Consider the following 22608-nt stretch of genomic DNA (forward strand, 5'->3'; position numbering starts at 1 on the left):
ATATAGAATTCGACTTCTAAGTTATTCTGTACTTCCCCTGGCTACACAATATGGCTTTATTCAGCCTCTGGGTTCCTCTTTTCACCCTTCAGTCCCTATACTCTGAAGAACTTCCAGTTCCTGAGGATCCCTTGGCCTGCGTGAGCAAACAAACTCCCACAGCTACTCAGAACCACCTCTGGCTAGGATTTCAGAAGCTAGCTCTAAAAGCCAGAGGACGTCAGGAATCATTCTGGCACCCATCTTGTCCAATATCTCAAAATCATCCTTAGAGGGTTCATACAGGGTCAGAAAAGCTACATCGTCACCCAGTACTTAGGGTCTAGTTTGGGATGACTCCAGAAATACATGCTTCTGTTCTCTTTCTACTATGTATGTCACCTTCTGGAAGTTAGGCTTTATCTTTTAGGGAACTAAGGCACTTTAACCCAAACACTGTCTGACTCACCATCTGATCATAACAAATGCTTATCCTTTGGTCAGCAGCCTTGTCAAAGGCAAACCACAAAGACTCTAACCAATATACTCACTTTCCCCGCTTCTCATGCTCCAAAAGGGCTGTGCATTTTATGAGATACCTAAAGCCCAGAAAATAGAGAGGATGTCTAGGTAGATCTATTACCTTACCTACTCAGGTTCCTAGGTATTTGATTCCCCTCCACCTAAAAAAATAAAACATAACAACAACAGCAACAACAAAATGAAGAAAAATAATACTGAGATACAAATAGATACATAGGGGTCAAGCTTCAGAACAGAACGGTCTGTGTCAATTTTATTGTTATTTCCTAAAAACCTTTGTTTTCTGGAGTAAGAACCCTTGGAACCGAGTTCAAAGAACCAGAACCTTCTGCAATGGGAATAGTCTACCACATCCTCTCTCTTGCCCTACAGTTTCACCAAGAGACAGGCCAGATTAGTGCCACCTACAGCCCAGGCCATGACCTGTTAGTCAACAAGTTCCAGCATAGTAGACAGAAAACAATGGCCAAAGTGCTATAACTCACCTAAATGCCAAACTACTAGGCCCTTACTCACCTTGCTGAAGTATTAAAAAAATTACATATATAAATATTTATATATTTATATTTGTTATATATATAGGGACTTGGGGAGAGTTAATGGGCAAGACAAAAAAACAATTTCCTTGCCAATTCTGAAGATTTGAGACATGTATTCTGTCCACTTAAGTGAGGAACTGGCACCTAGTCTTCCGTCCAAACCTTCTCCAATTCCTTTTCTGTATATTCCCTCACATCTATATCTCAGTAGTCCTCTCTTCTCCTCTTCTATCACCTCCTTCCATTTCCTTTCTTCTCCTTCCCTCCACTTCTTCCTTTTTTTCTCCTCCTCCCCCTCTTACTCCTTCCCTTCTTCTCTTCCTGCTCCTCCTCATCCTCTTTCTCCTCCTCTTCTTCATCCTTCTCTCTCTTCTTCACTCTTTCTGTTTCTCCCCCCACCACACACACACATATAATCGAATACAATGGGAAGCCATTAGGACATTCTCACATCTGGGAATCTAGGTTACAAATTTTTAACATTTGTGTTCTGTTTCTGGAATCCCAGGGTCAACTTCATGACCCTGTTCCTTTTATTAAAATCTAAGTCTATGCAAGTCAGGCATATTTTCTGCTGTAGCACTGGGTTAGTTTTATGTTACTGTAACAAATGCCTGTGATAAAATCAGTTTATGAAGAGAAAAGTTTTATTTGGGCTCATAGTTTTGGAGCTTTCAGTTTGTGGTCAGATAGTCTATTGTTTTAGGGTCTATGATGAGGAACTACAACCTGGTGGGGATGTAATAGCAGAGGAAGGTGCTCACCTCATGGAGATTGAGTGGGAAGGAGAGGGAGGGGGAGGGGAAGTCTCCAAGGTCCTAATGCCCAGTTCTAATTATCTAACTTCTTTCCACTAGTCCTGAACTTCTAAAGTTTCTACAACCTCCCAATAATCACAGCATGGGGACCAAGCCTTTAACACATGGACCTTTGGTGGGGGCACCTGCTTGAACTTTAGCAGGCACAAGCCTTGAGAGAGAAGCACCGCTACCTGCACAGCCTCTTCTTTGCGTGTCTGATAGACTGCTGTACAGAGATGCTGCAGACATTTCTGGACCTTCTCCTGACAAGCAAAAATCTTAGAAGCCTTCTTCCAAAAATAAACAAATAGTACATTTAAAATGAGACATCAAAAAAAAATGAGACATCAATAATAAAACTTGCCTTTAGCTTCTCTAGAAAAAATAGTGAGCATTCAAGTACATAGGTTTAGGATACAAGCTTTCAGGTACGATTAAAACAAACACAGAAGGGATCCATGCTAACACATGTCAAACCCACCAGTTCAATGCAATCTTGGAAGGGAAATAAGAAGTATGAAAGTGCTAGTTACAAGTAGCCGTCGTGTTCAACCCTATATCAATCACTTAACATCTAAGGATGTAAGGATACTTACTTCTCAGAGCTTCAGCTTCCTCGTTTATAAAACAGAGGCAAATAAAATCCAATTCTGCGGGTCACCCAGTGGCTCATACCTGAAATCCTATCTATTCAGGATGCTGAGATCTAAGGATCTTGGCTCAAGGCCAGCTAGAGAAGGAAAGTCCATGGTACTCTTATCTCCAATTTAATACCAAAAAGCAGGCTGGGAATGTAGCTTAGTGACAGAGTGCTTTCCTAGCATGCATGGAGCCTTGGGTTTGATTCCTCAGTACCACATAAACAGAAAAAAGTCAGAAATAGTGCTGTGGCTCAAGCAGTAGAGTGCTAGCTTTAAGCAAAAGTAGCTCAGGGACAGTGCCCAGACCTGAGTTCAAGTCCCAGGACCAGCACAATCTCTCTCTCAATCTCTTTCTCTTTCTCTTTCTCTTTCTCTTTCTCTCTCTCTCTCTCTCTCTCTCTCTCTCTCTCTCTCTCTCTCTCTCTCTCTCTCACACACACACACACACACACACACATTCTCTTTCTCTCTCACACACACACATACTCTCTCTCTCTCTCTCTCTCTCTCTCTCTCTCTCTCTCTCTCTCTCTCTCTCTCTCTGAGGGTTGAAAGGATTCAATGATATAATGTCTTAAACTCTCAAAAATGGTAATTTTCCCTATTCCAATATCATGTCCACTATGGAAGAGGTAAGAGGTAATGAAGATACATACTACCAGAATCCTACCAAAGAGAGGACATAGCCATGCCGAAGAAAAGCAAAAGAAAGCTGAAACTCAGCAGTATATAAAAAACTATTCAATTGGTGCCAGGTTGGAATTAATCAATCCCAGACCAGGAGGGGCATGACAGGCCCAGGTCTAGAGGAAAGAACCAGATTCATATGTTTGCAAGGGTATAGGAATGAGAAGAGAGGCCCTGGAAGAGAAGAGCCCAAAGTGGAGTTGCAGGACACGGTAGGGTAGGACATGTGGATGCCAAAAAATCAAGGAGAGGATGGTGGTCATGGTTTCACAGGAATGGGGTTAGTTGTAGGTTCTCATATCATGGGATCAAAGAGTTATAGAACAACTCTAAAGGCCTCTCCACTCCTCTTCCCAGACCAGAGACAGGTCAGAAGAGCTAATGGGAGAATTGTTATCCAAGGAGAGAATGGTTTGGAGGTGGAGGATTCACAGGATCAGGAATCAGGACTGCCTCCTGGCTGGAGTCAGGATAGCAAGGGAAGTATAGTGACAACATAGGGGCTGAGAAATTAGAAAGAAGAAAAAGCCGTTTGTCAGTCTTGGACAAGTTTATGTGAGACACCTAAACCAGAGTCCTCCATGTGGATTTCAGTCTTTTCACCAGAGCAGGCACAACCTGGCCCCCCTTCTGTACTTTAGTCCAGTATCATTTCCCACTTTAGTCCAGTATCATTTTCCCTAAAATCTCAGCTGAGTTCATAACTAGAATTGCCTGCAGGCAGAGATTTATGCAATCCATCCAGAGGAAGCCAGAAGTATGCTCAACACTTGCGTTTCCTCAAGATATGCTCAGACCCCTGAAATTATTAGCTAGCAGATTCCCCCAAATGCTCTGTTCAGACTCCTCCATGTTTTTGCATAAGAAGAGTAAGAATTTTATACTGGGTTAAAAAAAAAAGTCTCACGTCTTCAGGGAGAGTAAATACTACAGAGAATGTTAGAAGTGTTGGGCTCAAAGGTAAAGTGAGGTGGTCTTTATGCTCTTGACAATATCCTTCCTGGATTATTATATTCTGAATAACTTCTAGTTTGCAACTTATCCTCCACTCTCTTGAAGGTACCCTTGGGTGAATTTCCAGAGGGCACATGGATGGGTCTCCTTGTGCCTCCAGGGAAGCCCACCCCTCTCTGGTGATGCAGTTTAGCAAGGCTCTGGCTGGCAAAGCTGTGTGGGTTTCTGGGCACCAGAATAGCAAGCAAGCTCAGAGGCAGCCAGCAGCAGAAATTGAGGAAGGAAGTTCCAGATGGAAGCAGCAGAGTGTGAAGATGCTTGACTTTAGGCCAGCTCCAGGATGGGATGGGGGGAGGAGAGAAGTGGGGGCTTGGAATGCCCTAAAAGATTCCAGACCAATGGAGAAGTTGCTAGAAAAGGCTAAGCATAGCGGCACGCACACCCAAAGGAACGTCTGGTATTCAGCCTCCATGTTAATAAGATTTAGGGAATTACAAACTCCCTAGATTCAAATCACCCTTCACTGTAAAAATATCATGTCTATCATCTAGTGTCCTGCCAAGATTATCAAAGCACTGTTCTCAGAGATGGTAATCTGATTCATTAGGAGTTCTTTGTACTTCTGCCTTCTATTCGATGTCGAGAAAGGAAAGAAGTCTGACTTTGGATTCTTCTGGACAATTTGAAGGAAACAGACAAATATAGAGGAAGTGGTTACATCAATGGAAGAAATGAAAGTTAGAGAACAGAAAGACTTTCTTGGAAGTCTGAGATGGTTGTAAGGAAGACAGCCTTAACTGCGGGTCTCTGTTCCTCTGGGGAAAAGACAGTCACCCTGGGCCTCCATTTCCTCACAAGCAAAATGGGAAGACCACTCTATTTCTTGCTTTAATTAATATTACAGAGAATGAAGTCCATGGGAGATGCCAAAGACCACATTATACTGTGGAAATCTATCAACTAAGAGGTCATCCAGCATAAGAGATGGAAAGATGAGGACTCTTTTTTGCCCCTAGGTCATCTGTCACTCTATGGATGAACGGGACCAACACCATCCAGAAGGTGTCATGTCACTAGACTGTAATTGACCTTCTGGCTACCTGTACACCTCTGCTTTCAGATAATAACTTAATTTCTTCTCCCCAAAGAACCATGCTTTAAATGCTACCAGTGCTTGGTCCCAAGTACTCCAAGAATACTTCCTACTAGCCATCATCACAGCTCCCAAAGTGCAGGTGTCAGACCCCTGTTGGAAATAGGAACCAGTTAAATGCCCAACTGGAGGTTGGCTCACATCCACTAAACCTAAAGAACCTTCTGGACTTATGGATTTTAACTGCAGCCCCAACTTTAGAGTCCCACAGAGATGAGTTGGTGGGGAATGGGAGGACACCAGGATTAGTTTGGGGTTTCTCACCCCTCCATCAGCCACAGTAGCTTTCATGTTATTGGCCTTAAGTACGGGATACAAAATATGCTTTTATGTGCAATGGGGGTTCTGTGGCACTAAACTATTTATAAAACATTTGTCTATCCTAATAAATTTTATAATGAAAGCAAAGCCTAGAGAGGAAAAATTAATCATACTTAAAACTTCTCTGGAATCAGATATGAAATGCAACAAAAGAATTCCACTGGGAAAGATGCCCAAGCTATTAATCCAAACTTACTGAAAGATGCACATAAATCTCATCTATCCTCATGTTCTTACAGTTAATTCCATTTCCCCATTCCTACAAGCCCTAAATATGCCTAGGACAGGTAGAGATGCTTTTTTTTTTTTTCCGAAAAAGTTCTCTGTGAATCCTTCCTCTTAGCTCTTCTCAGCTGTTTTGAGTGTGTTCCACACTTGACACTCAGTAGTGCTAATAGGTCTAGACTGTGAATACTTTGAGTAGAGGAATCAGGTCTAATTTAATCACTGTGCCTGCTTCATGCTAAACACAGTACCAATAATAATTCATAGAGTTCAACAACAGACATTTACATAAATTGATAAATGGGGCTGGGAAGGTGGCTCAGTGGTAGAGCGCTTGCCTTGCATGCATGAGGCCCTAGGTTTGATTCCTCAGTATCACATAAGCAGAAAAAGCCGGAAGTGGTGCTATAGCTCAAGTGGTAGAACACTAGCCTTGAGCTGAAGAGCTGAGTGACAATGCCCAGGCCTACAGTTCAGGCCCCATGACTGACTAAAAAAAAAAAAAAGAATGAATAAATGAATGAATGAATGAAGGCATTCTGCACCAACATTAATTCCCTGGCTTCTCTTCTCTTAAGTAAACTAATATTCTCTGGAGTTTTGTCCTCTAGGTCACAGAGAGCTAATGCTGAAAATTCTCTCTCAGGGGAAAGCTGGGCAGATGCACTTGGGAACATTTTTTAAAACTAGATTGGCATTGGAGAGGAAACAGCCAATATATTTAGCCACCATGGCATGCCAAGGCCTTATTGAGACTGAAATAGGCACTGTAGGAGGAATCTCAGTTAAATACTTTTCTAAGCAGTCAGTTCTGGGCTTTGCCTGAACATGGATACAGAGCTGGGATAAAGCACAGGACAGAAAAACCAAGAGGATTTTAAGTGAGATTTCTGAATCAAACTGGGGCACAGTTCCTTGCGAGGCAAACCTGACCTCAGGGAGTACAGGTGCTGCTCTGCTCTCCACAGTTTAAGAAGTAGCACATCCTTCTTACAAACACTTCCAGGAAAACCCCCTCCACACTCTTAAATGGGACCATATATTTGAAATAATCTTCCTATGAGCTCCACCCAACCATTTCTATTAGTCAACATTCTCGAAGAATCCTACCTCATCCAGAAAATGTTTCCAGAATTACTTGAAAGGAAACAATGACATTTGGAGCATGGAACTCGACACTACATCCTGATTCCTTTAATAAAACATGCAGCACTTCAGGCCAGAGGCCCGAGAACCACTACCCCCAAACCGAAGGGGCTACACAGGTAGGTTCTCACACTAAGCAGGATGAGAAGTAATACAGATCATCTAGCATAGTTCATGTGCCAATATCTGCACATGTGATTAATAAATATCTTTCCTTTTTTCATCTGGGTTCATATTCTTTTGAAAACAGCTTTTCTCACTTAAAAATGTATCATCAAAATGTTCCCATGTCAGTGAATATTTTTTTTCACAAAATGAGCTTTAACATCTATATGGCATGGCCTCCTTTAGAAATCATATTCTCTTCAGCCATCCTCCAGCTGTTAAGCATTTAGATTGCTTCCTGTTATTATAACATTAAATCCAGCACCCTCAGGGTGAGGCTTGTGTTCATTTCTAATCATTTCCAGGGGTCGGCCAGCCTGGTGGTTACCAAGGCCCCCGCAGCTGGTCTCCCTCATCTCAATCCCAGTGTCATGCCTTGTTAGTTCTTAGATATTGCTCAAGTCTCTCTGTGCTTCATCCTCTTCAGTGTAAGGGGTTCTGACCTTCTGGCAGTTGTGTAACCAATGTAAAGAACTAAAAGCAAGGCCATCCTTCCTTACTACTGTGTTATTGGGTGGGAGATTGTATTGTGCTCTTTGAAAAATTTCTGAACCAGCAATTTTTTTTTACATTGTTAAGGCTTTTGAACACTGTCAAATTGTTCTTCTGACAGAGTATGCCAATGTACCTTCCCCAAAGCAATTTGTGAAGACACTGGTTGTCTACCATGGTCCATACCTCCTCTTTACTGAAAATGTTTGCTTTTGGCAATATAGACTTCAGCAAAGTGAAAGGATTCAATACTCTTAATCCCTTTCAAACCTCTCAATGGCCCAGTATTCTGTCTTTTTGTACATCTTTTTGTACATCTCTGATCACTCCTTCCTTTCTCTTCTGCATTACCTCTCCTGCATTACCTCTTCCTTTCTCTTCAGACATTACCTGGTGTTGGTGGTTCCTCAAACTAGACTTCAGTCTTCTCTCCTTTCTTCATGTCCTCTTCTTCCGTAACTTATCCACCCCATTATACCTCAGCTTCCTACTATGCCCCTCTGGTTTTTATTTGCCTCTAATGTCTTCATCCTATGCTTCCACTTACTTATTAATTATACATGAATGTCCTGTCATTTCAAATATCCAAGTCTGACACCACAGGTCTATCATATGCTGTTCCCTCTCATTTCCCCCAGACTAGCTCCATGCTCCTGCCACCAAAGCTTGAAACTTCAAAGGAACCTTGTACCGTTTCTCCAGGAACTAAGCGGTCATCAGCTATGATGCAAGGTCTGCTGGACCATCTCTCCCTTTCCATTTCTAACTCTATCACTATATTTGTTTGGTTTTTTGGTAAGACAAAAACCAGCTCTCCCCACACACTTTTCCCTTTGATCATCTTGTAGATGACTTTTTACACACACCTAGGTTCCTCTTGCTCAGGGATGTTGTATAAACTTCACAGCCTGAATAAAGTCTATACTTCTCCACACAGCAGCTCAAGAACTTCAAAGACCTGACCCCATTCTTCTGCATTTTTTGGTAGCCAAATCCTATCCATCCTTCAAATCATTTTACTCTTTGAAGGCTTTTTTAACTACTCCATCTCACAATAATAACCCATGTAGTTAGGACAGTTGAACTACAAGTAATAGGATAAAATATACTTAAAATGGCTTCAACCATAAGAATATCTGTTGGCCCACATCACAGGAAATCTACAGAGGTAGAAATCTACAGGCAAACAATCTAGATAGATATTAAACAGCATCTATTTCCCCTTCCTCTTCCCTACCAGAAGTTCAAGGGAACACAGCCTTAGGCTTCAAGAAAATTGACTTATTACCTACCCTAGTGAGAAGTTAAAGCATGAGTTCTGGAGCCAGAGTTTAAAACTTACTTATGCAGCTTCCTGACTGAGAAGCCCCTGGGAAAATTGTTCAAAAGCTATGATTTGATTTCTCAACTATAAAAGTGAGGCTATTAACAGTACTCCTTATCTAGAGCATTGGCAAGGAAGGGCATTAGATGAGATGATATGTGTAATGCACCTGGCACACAATCAAAGTTGTATTTATGGAGCATGTGTGCTTTTTATATACTGACGTACCCAACAATTACTGTATCTGCATATCCCTTAACTTTGCCTGGGTTAGGAAAGCCATGGATCTAATGCTGGACAAAAACGTCATGACAAAAATCCAATAGGGGCCTACTTTTATTCTCTGAAATCTGAACGATGCGTAGGCTGTGCAGCTAGGTGGGACAGAGTGTTGACTGAATGACGTCATCAGAGACCCAAACTCATCTCTGCTCATCCCTCTTCCCTGTGCTGGCATCTTCCAACTTGCAAGTTGGTTTCACAGTCCCAGCTATCATGTGCCAGATACAACAAAGCAGAGGAATGGAATTTGCCCTTCCTTGTGACCCTCTTTAGGAGAGAGTATCCCATTGGTTGCTCAGCAGATCTCCATTCTTTCTAGAGTTAGTCACATAGTCATTCTTGAACCAATTGGTGGTAAAGAAACTAGGATTGCCACAGGCTGATCAGGGTAAGCCATACCCTGGAATTGAGGCCTCATTTCTGGAGATAATGCGCTTCCAACAACTTCCTTATACTTGGCGGCTTTGTTCACTGGCAGTAGTGTCAAGATGCAGGATTTTCACAGAGGACTCAAGAGAGATGGGTTCTGGCTGGTACTGCTGCTACCTAGTTGGGTGCCTTTGAGTAGGCCATTCAATATTCCTGAGTCCATGTGACATGTTTAAAGTGGCAATAGAAAAAAAAAATCCAAGGATGTGTGGGAAGCACTATATCAGCTCGAAGTGACTATGTGAATGAAAGTGTTATGAATGTTGAAGCACTGCTCTCTGCCTTTGGAGGAACCCACTCTCTTAGACAACTCTAGAGTAAGGGAAGTAAGTAAGAAGCCCCCATCCCCTCCCTGTAGAGAGCTCTTCAAGCTGTCTTCTCTTAAAACCTACTTCTGAATCAGCATCCTCGCGGTGGGCCATCCGCCCCTCTCCAGCATTCATCTTCCATAGGCTTCTTTTGGATTAAAGAATGTCTAGGGAAGAAAAATGCCCAACCTTCCTCAGAAGCCCATGCCTACCTGCATCCACTCTCCCTATCAGGAGGGCTAGAACGCTGTCATTACAAAGTTGAAGGTCATCTTTCTTTGGCCCAGTCTCCAGAGATCTATAAGGGGCAGGTTTTAGAAATCAGTAGTTTTCTGAAAGAGTTCCAGAGTCAGTCTCTGAATTCAAATCTGAGCCTCACTACTCAGTGGGTGATAGATCTAAGGTAAACCGTTTAGGCTTTGAACCCCAATTTCCCCAGCTTGAAAAGAGGGATGGGGTAAAGATGTGTACCTCACAAGGCTATCAATATTGCTCCTGACATACAATAAGAAGTCACCAAGCAGAAGCTTGGTTTTCAGTTCTATTTATAACAACTGCTAGAGAAAATCTGAAAAGCCTAATTCTAGCTTCCTTCCACCTGAGAAAACTGGAGCCTTGGGAAGAGAACAGGTAGACCTGGAGTCTGGTCCTGGTGCTGCCATTGGTGTTTTTGGCCTCATTCTGACTTTGCATTTTTTCATCTATAGGTGGCAGGGACTGTATATGGTGACCCCCAAAGACCTTCTTTGTGCTCAAGGTTCCCAAGGTTGTGGCTGCCTAACTCAACCATAATGGGACTCTAGAATTTCCTCAGAAGTCACTCCCTCCTTCTCAGCCATCCACATCCACGCCTTTAATCCAAAGAGCTCTTTGCCATCCGGGGGTCTAGATGCTGCACCTCTATATCTGATTGTCACACTGCTGCCCTGTGACTTCCATCTGAGGTTGGTCCGAGGTTTCCCAGAAAGGTATCTCTTTCCACCTCATTTTCCTGCATCCTCTCATTTTCCTGTCTCAGACCCAAATTCCTGTTTCCCTAGGCCATGTAGAAAAGCGGTTTACTTTGACCCACGCTGGCACTTGCTCAGAACCTCCCCTGCCTCTGCCACATTCCTTGAGTTTGGGCAGGACCCAGAGGGCTGGAGAATTCCTCTCCCTCCTTACTGTGGGTCCCCGTGTTGGCATGCCAACAGCCCCAAATATTTAAAGCAATCATGAAAATGAGCTCTGAGTCCCATGCCAGAGCCTTGAAAGGAATTAGGCTAAAAACAGGACAAAGAAAGAGGTGAGGCCAAACGGAAAATGCCATGAAAGGCACTGCCCAGCATGGCCGGGGCCCAGAGCTCTCCTCACTGGCTTCATTCATCCATAGCCAGCCACTGTGCTGAGTACCATGGAGGCAAAGTTGAATGAATCACCATCCCGGCCCTCGAGGAGCTCTCAGTCCAGCCAGTAAGCCACACAGACAATCATGGTACAGTATACTAAGTATGGATAAAAGGCCACCAAAGGCACAAAGGAGCCATGGAAGGGGGAGAGGCAGAGGCTCTGCATCTGGGTCAGTGATGCAGCCCAGAGCCTCAGCCCAGACCTGAGAACAAACCTTCCTCCAAGGACTAAGGCAGAAGATATGTTTCCAAACAGAGAGAAAGCAGCAGATACAAGGCACGAAAGCATGCAACAAGGTGGAGAAAGAGCAAAGTGCCCAGGTGTGACTGCTTTGTAAATGGCAAAGACTCAGCCTTTCCGCTGGGCATGTTATGCACATGTAACACACAGCATGGAGAATGGAATTAAGACTCAGCCTTATGAATTAGGATTTAAAAAAAAATCTGAGAGATGGGTACTTGAAGATAGATGTAGAGTTCTGAGCAGATTTTTTTTTATTACATGATGTTCTGAGTGCAAGCTAAGCATATGCGAGGAGGTGGTGAGGACAGCACTTGGGACCTCAAACAACAGACCATTCTGTGACTCATGCAGAGAGACTCCCTGCTGGAGGGGAGATGAGGTTTTCTCTATTACTTGAGTGATAGAAGACTCAGCTTGGCAGGCTGGGAGGGCTGGCAGTGCCCCAGGCACCTAGTACTTCACAGGGGAAGGTACCAAGATCAGAAGCAGATGCTTGCCTGAAAGATCTGTGATCAAGGAAGCCCCTGAGCCTCCTGGTTATCTAGAGGAGACAGAAAAGGAGGGCAGGTCCAGTATCTCCCCTTGACAGAGCAATTACAGTCCTCATGACAGAGGGTGGAGAGTGGCTTGGACCTAAGCCTAGGGTACTGGGCAGCCACAGTGAAGACTTGTGGAGAAATGAGAAAACTAAAAGTGGCACAATTCAAGCATCACTAGTTGCTGTAGAAACCCATTATAACCAAGACACATGCTGCTAATGGTTGGTGTGTACCATCATCATTGCCCTCATTGCCATTAAATGCTTCAAACATTTACTAAGTACTTCTGACCCAGGCTATGTTAAGCCTTACATGAATTTACTTAATCCTTCACGTAACCTGAAAAGATCAGAATTCTTACTAATCTCATTTTACAGAGGAAATGTTCTCTAGGAAGGTTAAATTAAATTCCAGCATTCAAGCTGGGCATTGGTGGCTCATGCCTGTAATCCTAGCTACCACTCAGGAGGCTGAGATCTGAGAATAGAGAATTGTGGTTCAAAGTCAGCCCTGGCAAGAAAGTCCGTGAGACTCTGATCTCTAATTAACCACTTAAAAACATAAGTGGAGTTGTGGCTCAAAATAGTAGGACACTAGCCTTGAACAGAAAAACTCAGGAACAGCACCCAGGCCCTGAGTTCAAGCCCTATGACTGACAAAAAAAAAAATCCAGCACTATAAACAAGTAGTATATATTGCACAAGTAGAGAGTACCTGCAAAATTCCAACATTAATGTTCTAAACTCTGGCACCTCAGAATATGATTTTCTTTAAAACAGGGTCTTTTAAAGAAGCCATTAAGCTAATGAGGGCACTAGAGTGGGTTCTAATCCCATCTGACTGGTGTCCTGATTTATAGCAAAAGATTAGGACACAGGTTCAGAGGGGAGATCACAGGTGGACACAGGGCAAAGGTAACATCTACATACTAAGGTGACAGGCCTCAGGAGTCACTGCTCCTTCCCATACCCACAATGCAAACTTTTTTGTTTTGTTTTGTTTTGCTTTGCTTGTGCTGGTACTGGGGCTTGAACTCAAAGCCGCTTGTTCTTGCTTAGCTTTTTTTGCTCAAGGCTGGTGAAGCCGCCCCTGGCCATATCACGGTTCACTCATTGAGGCTCCACTAAATCACAGGTTTAAAATAGATAGATAGATAGATAGATAGATAGATAGAGAGAGAGAGAGAGAGAGAGAGAGAGAGAGAGAGAGAGAGAGAGAGAGAGAGAGAGATCCCTCACCTATGACAGAGAGTCAGGGAGTCTCTGGAATGTAACTCCTTCGATAGGTGAGGGATCAATGTACTCTACCACTTGGGCCACACCTCCTGGCTAACTGCAGGTTAATTGGAGATAAAAGTCTCACAGATTTGACTACATGGGCTGGCTTCAAACGATGATCCTTAGATCTCACCCTCTTGAATAGCTAGGAATAAAGGCATGAGACGCCAGTGCCCAGTTTGTCCTGGCAATCTAATGGTGAGGCTAACTTGGTAGTGAGAAGAAGTTAGGCTGACTGAGCCAGGGCTAGCAACAGCAGGATTTGGAACTGGTGAGGGGAGTCCAGCAAGGGAGGACGCAGAACACAGGGTCAAGAGAGGCCTGCTGGATTTTCAATCAGAATCATGGTGTCAAGTTTCCACTGAAGTGATATCCAAGAGTCTCATATTTCTGTTTTTTATCATTTCCATATTTACTTCCAGTAAGCAAAGCTTACCATCTGCACAATGTCCAGCCAAGGAAACAGAAACGGAGAGGAAATTGCTCTGCCGTGCACCCTAATCAGGCTGATCCACGGGGATATTGGTGGAGACATGTGTGTCTTCACTCATCTGGGTAGTAATGTCCTGATCCGTCCTCAGCAGGAAGTTTCCCATTTCTTCTGGCTGAGAGGCAACTCCAGAATGAACCATGAAGCACGGGTTTTCTGGTCTCACTGAGCTACCCTCCTCTAAATCCCATTGCTCTCCCAAGAGCAAATGATTCTCATGTGTTGACAGCTTCTACAGTTCAAGACAGGACATCAGCAGGAGCTCCTCCAGTTGGAGCAAGAACCAAAAAGTACAGGGAGAGGCAATGAGAGATGGATGTTAAGTGACAGGGGCAAGAGGTAACCTGCCCACTTCTCCCAGTCCTCTCACTTCTGGTCCCGCTGACGTGTCCTCTGAAGCCCTTGGGGGCAGTGGTACATCTTAGGCTTTAGTTTCTTCGAATGAGGAGCAGGCTCAGTACTGCCTACCTGGCAGAGCTGTGGGGAGGATGAATGGGTTACATAGGGAGAGTTCCTCACACAGCTCCAGACACATAAGAAATGCTTTGAATGTAGTAATAATAAACTCTCATACTGTGCTTCCTACATGCTACCAGGGATATTAACTAACTTAATCCTCACAAGCCTGCCAACCAGCTTCCATGGTGATCCTCATTTTACGGAAGAATCTAAGGCACTTGCTGTTTAGCTCCAGAGACTAAATGTGAATCAATAAACCTATGTAGCCAGGTACTGATGGCTCACACCTGAAATCCTAGCTATTCAGGAGACTAAGATCTGAGGATCACCATTTGAAGCCAGCCTGGGCAGACAAATCTGTGAAACTCTTTTATTCAATTAACCAGCAGAAAGCCAGAAGCAGAGGTATGGCACAAGTGGCAGAGTGCTAGCCTTGCCCAAGAAAGGTAAGCAAGAGTGAGCCACTGAGTTCAAGCTCCAGGACTGGCACAAAAAATGAAAATAAAAAGTAAATGTGGGGCTGGGAAGGTGGCTCAGCAGTAGAGTGCTTGCCTCACATGCATGAGGCCCTGGGTTCAATTCCTCAGCACCACATAAACAAAAAGGTCAGAAGTAGCGCTGTGGCGCAAGTGGTAGAGCACTAGCTTTGAGCTGAAGAGCTCAGGGACAGTGCCCAGGCCTAGAGTTCAAGCCCCATGTCCGACCAGAAAAAAATTTTAAAAAAGTAAATGCATGAGTCTATGTATTGTAAATGGGTAGACAACACATCAAATCTTTATGCTCTTCAGCAAAAGGCAAAGAGGGTAGGTAGACAGAACATAGATGACTGGTCCCCAGGATGTTTGGGGTACCATTTAATGCTGCTACCCGGCAGCCTCACTTGGGTTAAGCTGGAGGTGAATGCTGTCTTCCTCACTCAGGCTTAGTAGATACTTTGGAAGAGTGTAAATGGAAAGGACTCAGAGGCCATCTAACTCCTAATTTTGCACTTGAGTAAACTCAGGTGAGCGCCAGGGTCACACAGTGCCTTACCAGGACTCAAGCTACCTCTGTGCCCAACACTAATCTCGACACACCAACCACCCCACCTTTCCTTCATACCAGGAAACCACATCTGAAAGTCAGGGAGGTATTTAGAACATACAGAACAGGTTTGAAGAGTGTATGGCCCTATACAGCAAATTGTTTTAAAATGAGAAGGTCTTGCTTTGTTGCAAGAAGTTCCTGTTTATGTGTTTGTGGTGCAGTCATCAGACCTGCTTCTCCTCCACCCCTGCCTGAATTTAGGCACTCAGAAATCCAGGCACCCAGATAGGACAACTATGTGGAGTGCATCCTATGAGAGGCTGCATGCTGTTCCTTAAACACACCTAGTGCACTCCACATTCCTGCCAAGGGATATTTTCTAATGCTGTGCCTGAGCCTGAATCTCTTCCATCCCCACCAACCTGAAAAGACCTTCCCAGGACTCAGGGGACAGCTAGAAATCTGTCCTCTCTGAAGCCTCCCTTGCCACCAGGGCCAGAAAGGATTCTCTGAGCTCTGGAGCATGGTAAATTTCTGGCTTCCTCATTATCCAGGCCCGTATTTTGGTCCTCTGCTCACACTGGTGTGACCTTTGGCAAGTGCCTTCTTGATCTCTAAGGCTCAGCACTATTTTCCAACCTATCATAGTAACAGTTCCCCATCCCCACTTCTGGAGTTATATTAATGTGATTAACAAGTGTACAGGAAGACTTTAGCATCATGGAGCCTAGGGCTCAACAATGGAAGGCACAATTGCTTCCCTAGGAGGTCTTATTACACGTGCTGTTTTGATTTATGGTTTGGAATTGCATCTTATTTCCTTCCCCTCTTAAGTAGATATTCATCTGTTGGCCAGGACTCTATCAAGTTCATCTTTTCATACCTCATTCCCGCTGCACCTGAGCCTGTGCAAAGTCGATGCTCTGTGAGAGTGTGTTGAAATAATCAAGAAACAAATTTTTTTTTTAAAAAAAAAAGATGACTTAACAAGACTAGATTTAATAAAGAGTAGAGCTAGCTATAGCTTTTGTTAAAAGACTATGGCGATTGCCTTTATAAACAGATTTCTCAAAAAAGGAGGGAGGGGATAACCATGTTCAACAAGAAATGTACTATGCTGGGCACTGGTGGTTTACACCTGTAATCCTAGCTACTCAGGAGGCTGGGATCTGAGGATCATGGCTCAAAGCCAGCTCAGGCAGGGAAGTCCCTGAGACTCTTTTTTTTTTTTTTTTTTTGGGTCCGGTCATGGGGCCTGAACTCTGGGCCTGGGCGCTGTCCCTCAGCTCTTCAGCTCAAGGCTAGCACTCTACCACTTGAGCCACAGCGCCACTTCCGGCTTTTTTCTTTTTGTTTATGTGGTGCTGAGGAATCGAACCCAGGGCCTCAGGCATGCAAGGCAAGTGCTCTACCACTGAGCCATCTTCCCAGCCCTCCCTGAGACTCTTTTTTTTTTTTTTTTTTTTTTTGGGTCCGGTCATGGGGCCTGAACTCTGGGCTTGGGCGCTGTCCCTCAGCTCTTCAGCTCAAGGCTAGCACTCTACCACTTGAGCCACAGCGCCACTTCCGGCTTTTTTCTTTTTGCTTATGTGGTGCTGAGGAATCGAACCCAGAGCCTCAGGCATGCAAGGCAAGCGCTCTACCACTGAGCTACCTTCCCAGCCCCCTCCCTGAGACTCTTATTCCAATAAACCACCAGGAAACTGGAAGTGGCACTGTGGCTCAAGTGGTAGAGCACTCACCTTGAGCTGAACTGCTCAGGGACAGTGCCCAGGCCCAGAGTGCAAACCCCACGACTGACCAAAAAAAAAAGAACCAGCAAAAATCTTGGCTGGAAGCCAAGAGCCAGTGGCTCACATTTGTATTCCTAGCTACTCAGGAAGCTGAGATCTGAGGACTAGATTTGTAATATGAGAGATTTCTAGTGAGGAAGCCTTTTTTGTATAGAGAATTTTTATATGTAAAAATACAACATTTTTAGCTGGGTGCTGGTGGCTCATGCCTGTAATCCTAGCTACTCAGGAGGCTGAGATAGAAGGATCGCGGTTCAAAGCCAGCCCAGGCAGGAAAGCCCATGAGACTCTTATCTCCAATAAACCACGAGAAAACCAGAAGTAGCACTGTGGCTCAAGTGGTAGAGTGATTGCCTTAAGCTGAAGAGCTTAGGAACAGAGCTCAGGCCCAGAGTTCAAGCCCCATGACCAACAAAAAAAAAAAGAAAAAAAAAAGAAATGTACTCACTACCTTTCCTGTGCAACTGTAACACCTCTGTAAATCACTTTGACAATAAAATTAAATTAAAAATAAAAAATGAAGACTTCTTAGGTTCTAGGTAGTAAGAGAGAACAGAATAACATTATTATGTGCTTGAGTAATGTTGAGAAAAGCAATTATAATAACCTTTACTGAAGGATGCTTGTGGATCCCACTTGTATTCTAACTACTCAGGAAGCTGAGATTATGATTCAAAGCCAACACAAGCAGGAAAAGTCCCTCTTATCTCCAACACACACACACACACACACACACACACACACACACACACACACACACACACACACACACTGGAGTAGGGCTGTGGCTCAAGTTTTAGAGCACTAGCCTTGAGTGGAAAAGGCTAAAGGACATTTACACACACACACACACACACACACACACACACACACACACACACACATACACACACTGGAGTAGGGCTGTGGCTCAAGTTTTAGAGCACTAGCCTTGAGTGGAAAAGGCTAAAGGACATTTCCATACCCAGGCTCTGTGTTCAAGCTCCAGTACTGCTAATAAGAAATAAATATAAATACCTCTACCTAATTAATGACTCCCAATAGTCTATGTCAGAATCTTTTATTGCTTACTAATACCCTTTTTAAGGCAGGTAGAGTTATCCTTATGTGTGGATAGGAAAACTGAGGTTCCAGGAGATTAAAGCACTCATCAAAGATCAGATATCAGGTGTGTAGGCCCAGCTGGTCTTAAACTGGGGCCTAGTGTGAATTCCATATCCACGCTGTATGCTAGGCGGTACAAATGACCTCTTGCAATCTGGCTGAATATTGTTTTGGTATGGCTTTATTATTTTATGTCACATGGAAATTAAATGAAATTCAAATTTGAGACCCAATAAAGTTTTATTGAAACACCATTACATCATTTAACCAACATTTGGCTGCATTTGTGTTCTGCAGGTGAGTTAAGAGTATATGCAGGAGAAATTCACAGCATGCATCCCAAGTATGAGATATGTGCTCTTTGGCTTTTCAAAGAAAAGTCTGTTTCCCTGCTGTCACACTGATTCCTTTATTGAAACTAATTTCAAGAAATTTCCCTTTCCATAAAAGTACGACATAAAGGGCACCCTCTCCACAGCAGTAAATCTTCCTTTTAGAATTCCGACTTTATGCATGCTAAGCCATCCCTGGTTCTAACTGTCACCTGGCTGGCAATCTGATTTGGAAAACACTGCTGAGGGAAGCTGCCAGCCTCAGGGCTGACAGGCCAGTGCAGGCCTGGAAGCTAAGAGAAAGAAAGGGATTTAGCTCCACAAGCTAGCTCACTTTCAAGAAGTCCTTCGCCCCCTTGATTCATGGTTTCCTGCCACATCTTGTTCAGCTGTGGACATGCCTCTGCCCCAAGCTGAGGTGGGCAGGCTAGAAAGGATAAACGCATGGGGCCTCCAGGTCCTTGATCTTGTATCCCGCCTCCAGCCTGGCTGCCTCCACCCTGATATGGAACCGAGGCTTCATTCTATAGATCCCTCTCTCCAGCCCCGTTGGAGTCATCAATCTCCTATTTAAAGTAAGAGGTCAGCCCACATGCCACCTATGCCTGCCCCAAGCCCAAAACAGGCCTTGTTCCTTTAGCATACACACTCAATGGACTTGCAACGACCTTTCCCCCACCCCTTCTCTCTTCTCCTTTCCCTCTCTATCTGTATCTCTCTCTTTCTCTGTCTTTATTCATCTATGATGTCCCTGGGGTCTAAATCCAGACAGATTTTGCACTTTGTGGCTTTCCTTCTTCCAACAAGGATGTTTGAACCCCTGCCATGTGCCCAACTCTATAGAGATTCAAGACAAGACAAAGTAGAGGAGGAGTTTCCTGTTTGTCTCAAGATCCAAGTTGTACAGATTGGGGAACCAAAGTAAAGTTAGATTTATGAAGCTATGCTGAGTATTGGGTATAGGCTGGTGATGGGATCTACATGCTCTGGGTATCTTCACCTCTATTTTTTTTTTTTGTTTGTTTTGTTTTGGTTCTAGTCCTGAGGCTTGAACTCAGGGCCTGGGTACTGTTCCCAAGCTTCTTTTGCTCAAGGCTAGAGCTCTGCCACTTGAGCCACAATGTCACTTCTGGTTTTCTGGTGGCTAATTGGAGATGAGAATCTCACACACTTTCCTGCCAGGGCTGACTTCAAGCCAGGATCCTCAGATCTCAGCCTCCTGAGTAGTTAGGATTATTGGCGTGAGTCACTGGCACTTGGCTGGAAACCCTGATTGATAGCTGATCAGTCAGAGCACAGATCACTGGGGCTTTTGACTGGCATCTGAAGTGAGTGGCCAGTCTTTAGGACAAAGCATTCAACCTGCAGGAATTAATGCCTCCAGAAGGTCAGCAATGAATTGGAAGATGTGCAACAGGTATCAGTTGCAGACTTGATAGCTTACTTACCAAATGCAAGGAGAAGTCATCCCACATTTGGGATGAGTTGATTCACTGCCCCCTCGCCCCGCCCCCTGAATCCTCAGAGTCATAAAAACAAAGGGAATTCAAGAAACTGTCACAGCTGAGAGGAGTCTAAAGAGTCATGGGAAGTAAATGTAATGTGGTTTCTAGAGGGATAGTCATGCCTGAATAAAGAAAAACACTGATGCCAGAAAAATAACCTGTAATTCTTTGACTGTTTAAAGCTAGTCCTGGCTTGGAGAAATACATTTTACTGTCTTTTTTTCCAGGACAGAAACGCGATTATTTATATTTTACTAAGTTGCATATGTGCAACCCATGATCAGAAAAAGACATTAGTAAATACTAAGGAAATCTGAATAAACCATGGATTTTATCACATAGTATCAATATGGGTTCATTAATATAGCATATTACAAAAGGCTTTAGTAATTTCTTAGTAATAGTACATTAACATCAGTAATGTTTGAGAAGTTGGGTATGCTTGATTTGTCTTTAAATCTAAAATTATTCTTCAAATTGTTAGGCTGGATATGCGGGTCCAGCAGTATAGTGCCTACCTAGTAAGCACAAAGCACTGAGCCTAAACCCCACTACTGTCAAAAAGTTGATTTTTAAAACTGTTGCCAGGCATTGGTGGCTCACACCTGTAATCCTAGTTACTCAGGAAGCTGAGCTCTGAAGATCACGGTTCAAAGCCAGTCTGGGTAGGAAAGTTTTGGGTGTTTTTGTTTTTTGTTATTTATTTATTTTGCCAGTGGTGGCCCTGAACTCTGGGCCTGGGCACTGTCCCTCAGCTCTTCAGCTCAAGGCTAGTCACTACCTCTGAGCCACCTTCCCAGTCTAGGTAGGAAAGTTTTTGAGACTCTTATCTCCAATTAATTACTATAAGGATGGAAATGGCATTGTGGCTCAAAGTGACAGAGCCTGAACACAAAAGCTCAGGGACAACACTAAGGCCAAGTTCAAGCCCCAGGAAACACACACACACACACACACACACACACACACACACACACACACACACACACACACACACACACACACACACACACACACACACACACACACACACACACACACACACACACACACTCCTGCCCCAGGAAAAAACACACACACACACACACACACTCCTGCCCCAGGAAAAAACACACACACACACACACACACTCCTGCCCCAGGAAAAAACACACACACACACACACACACTCCTAATATAAAATTAAATAGTGAAAATGTGACTTAACTCAAGTAGCTACAATCAACAGGTACTTTATCAGAAATTCAGGTAAGGCTCTGGCCCAGAACCAAAGTCCCATGAAGGCAGGAGGCAGGCAGCCTTTCCTTTCTAGAAGGGCAAAGCCAACAAGTATGAGCCCTAGGACTTGCTCACAATGAGTCAGTAGGCAGGATCGAGCCTTTCTTGTACCCATCCAGACAGCCATGTTTGGAGCTACCTAACCAATAGCTTCCCCTATGTTACCTAAGCAATTCTAATGCAAAAAACAAATCTGAAATCTGAACTCCTCCAAAATGAAAACATGTGAGTGCCAATGTGATGCCACTAGTTAAACGTCCCACCTGAGTTCATGTGATAGGCTGTAGTTAAACCACAGGAACATCAAAAAGGTCATATAAAACAGTCACTCTGTGTGTATAAGTGTGTAAGTGAACTTCACTTACAGCCTTGGGCAACATCTCCCAAGATAGTTCCTCATATACAATATGCAAGCATGTGTAAAAATTTTTAAATTTCCAATCAGAAGCAATCTGGCCCCAACAGTTTCAGATAAGGGATGTTCAACCTGTATGGCCTCAGCTAAATAGCAGCTAAGGAAGGATGGTAGAATTAAGAGTCTGGGACCAAAAAGAGTTCTAAACACCAATGTCTGATTTTCTAAATAGGAAGCTTCTTATGATCTCTCTTCTTAACAAGTAAGGGCAGATCTCAGGTTCTGGCTATTCTGAAAACAAGAGAATCCAGCAGAAATTGAATAATATTTTGTTTTTCTTGTTTTTTTTTATTTTGGGCAGTCACATTTTATTTAGGGAAAAATATTGCTAATTTTCAGTTTATGGCAGAAATAGAATGTTTCCTTACAAACATTAATCACTTTTGTCTGAATTTGAGGAGAAAAAAACCCTAATTTTGAAAATAGTTTGATAGTCATAGCTTGCTAGTAGAATAGAAGTGGCTACCCTCTTATGAAGGGTTATTTGGTATTGACCATCAAATTTGTAACTGCATATACACTGTGACCCAGTGATTCCATGCTTCTATTTCTGTCCAGTTAGCCTTCAAATATGCTTATTATATTAGTCATCTCATGCTGCCACAGCCAAATACCACAGACAGGGGGCTGCATGTTATACAACAGAATTTTCTCACAATTGGCAGCTATGAAATAAAATTAAAGTGACAGATCTGATGGTTAATTTTACGTGTCAACCTAAAGAATTAAGGAATACTCGGAGAAATGATAAAAGTGTTATCTTGGGTTT

The sequence above is a fragment of the Dipodomys merriami genome, unplaced genomic scaffold, assembly GCF_024711535.1.
Source record: "Dipodomys merriami isolate MVZ:Mamm:240054 unplaced genomic scaffold, mDipMer1.0.p SCAF_1, whole genome shotgun sequence".
In the NCBI taxonomy this organism is placed as follows: Eukaryota; Metazoa; Chordata; class Mammalia; order Rodentia; family Heteromyidae; genus Dipodomys; species Dipodomys merriami.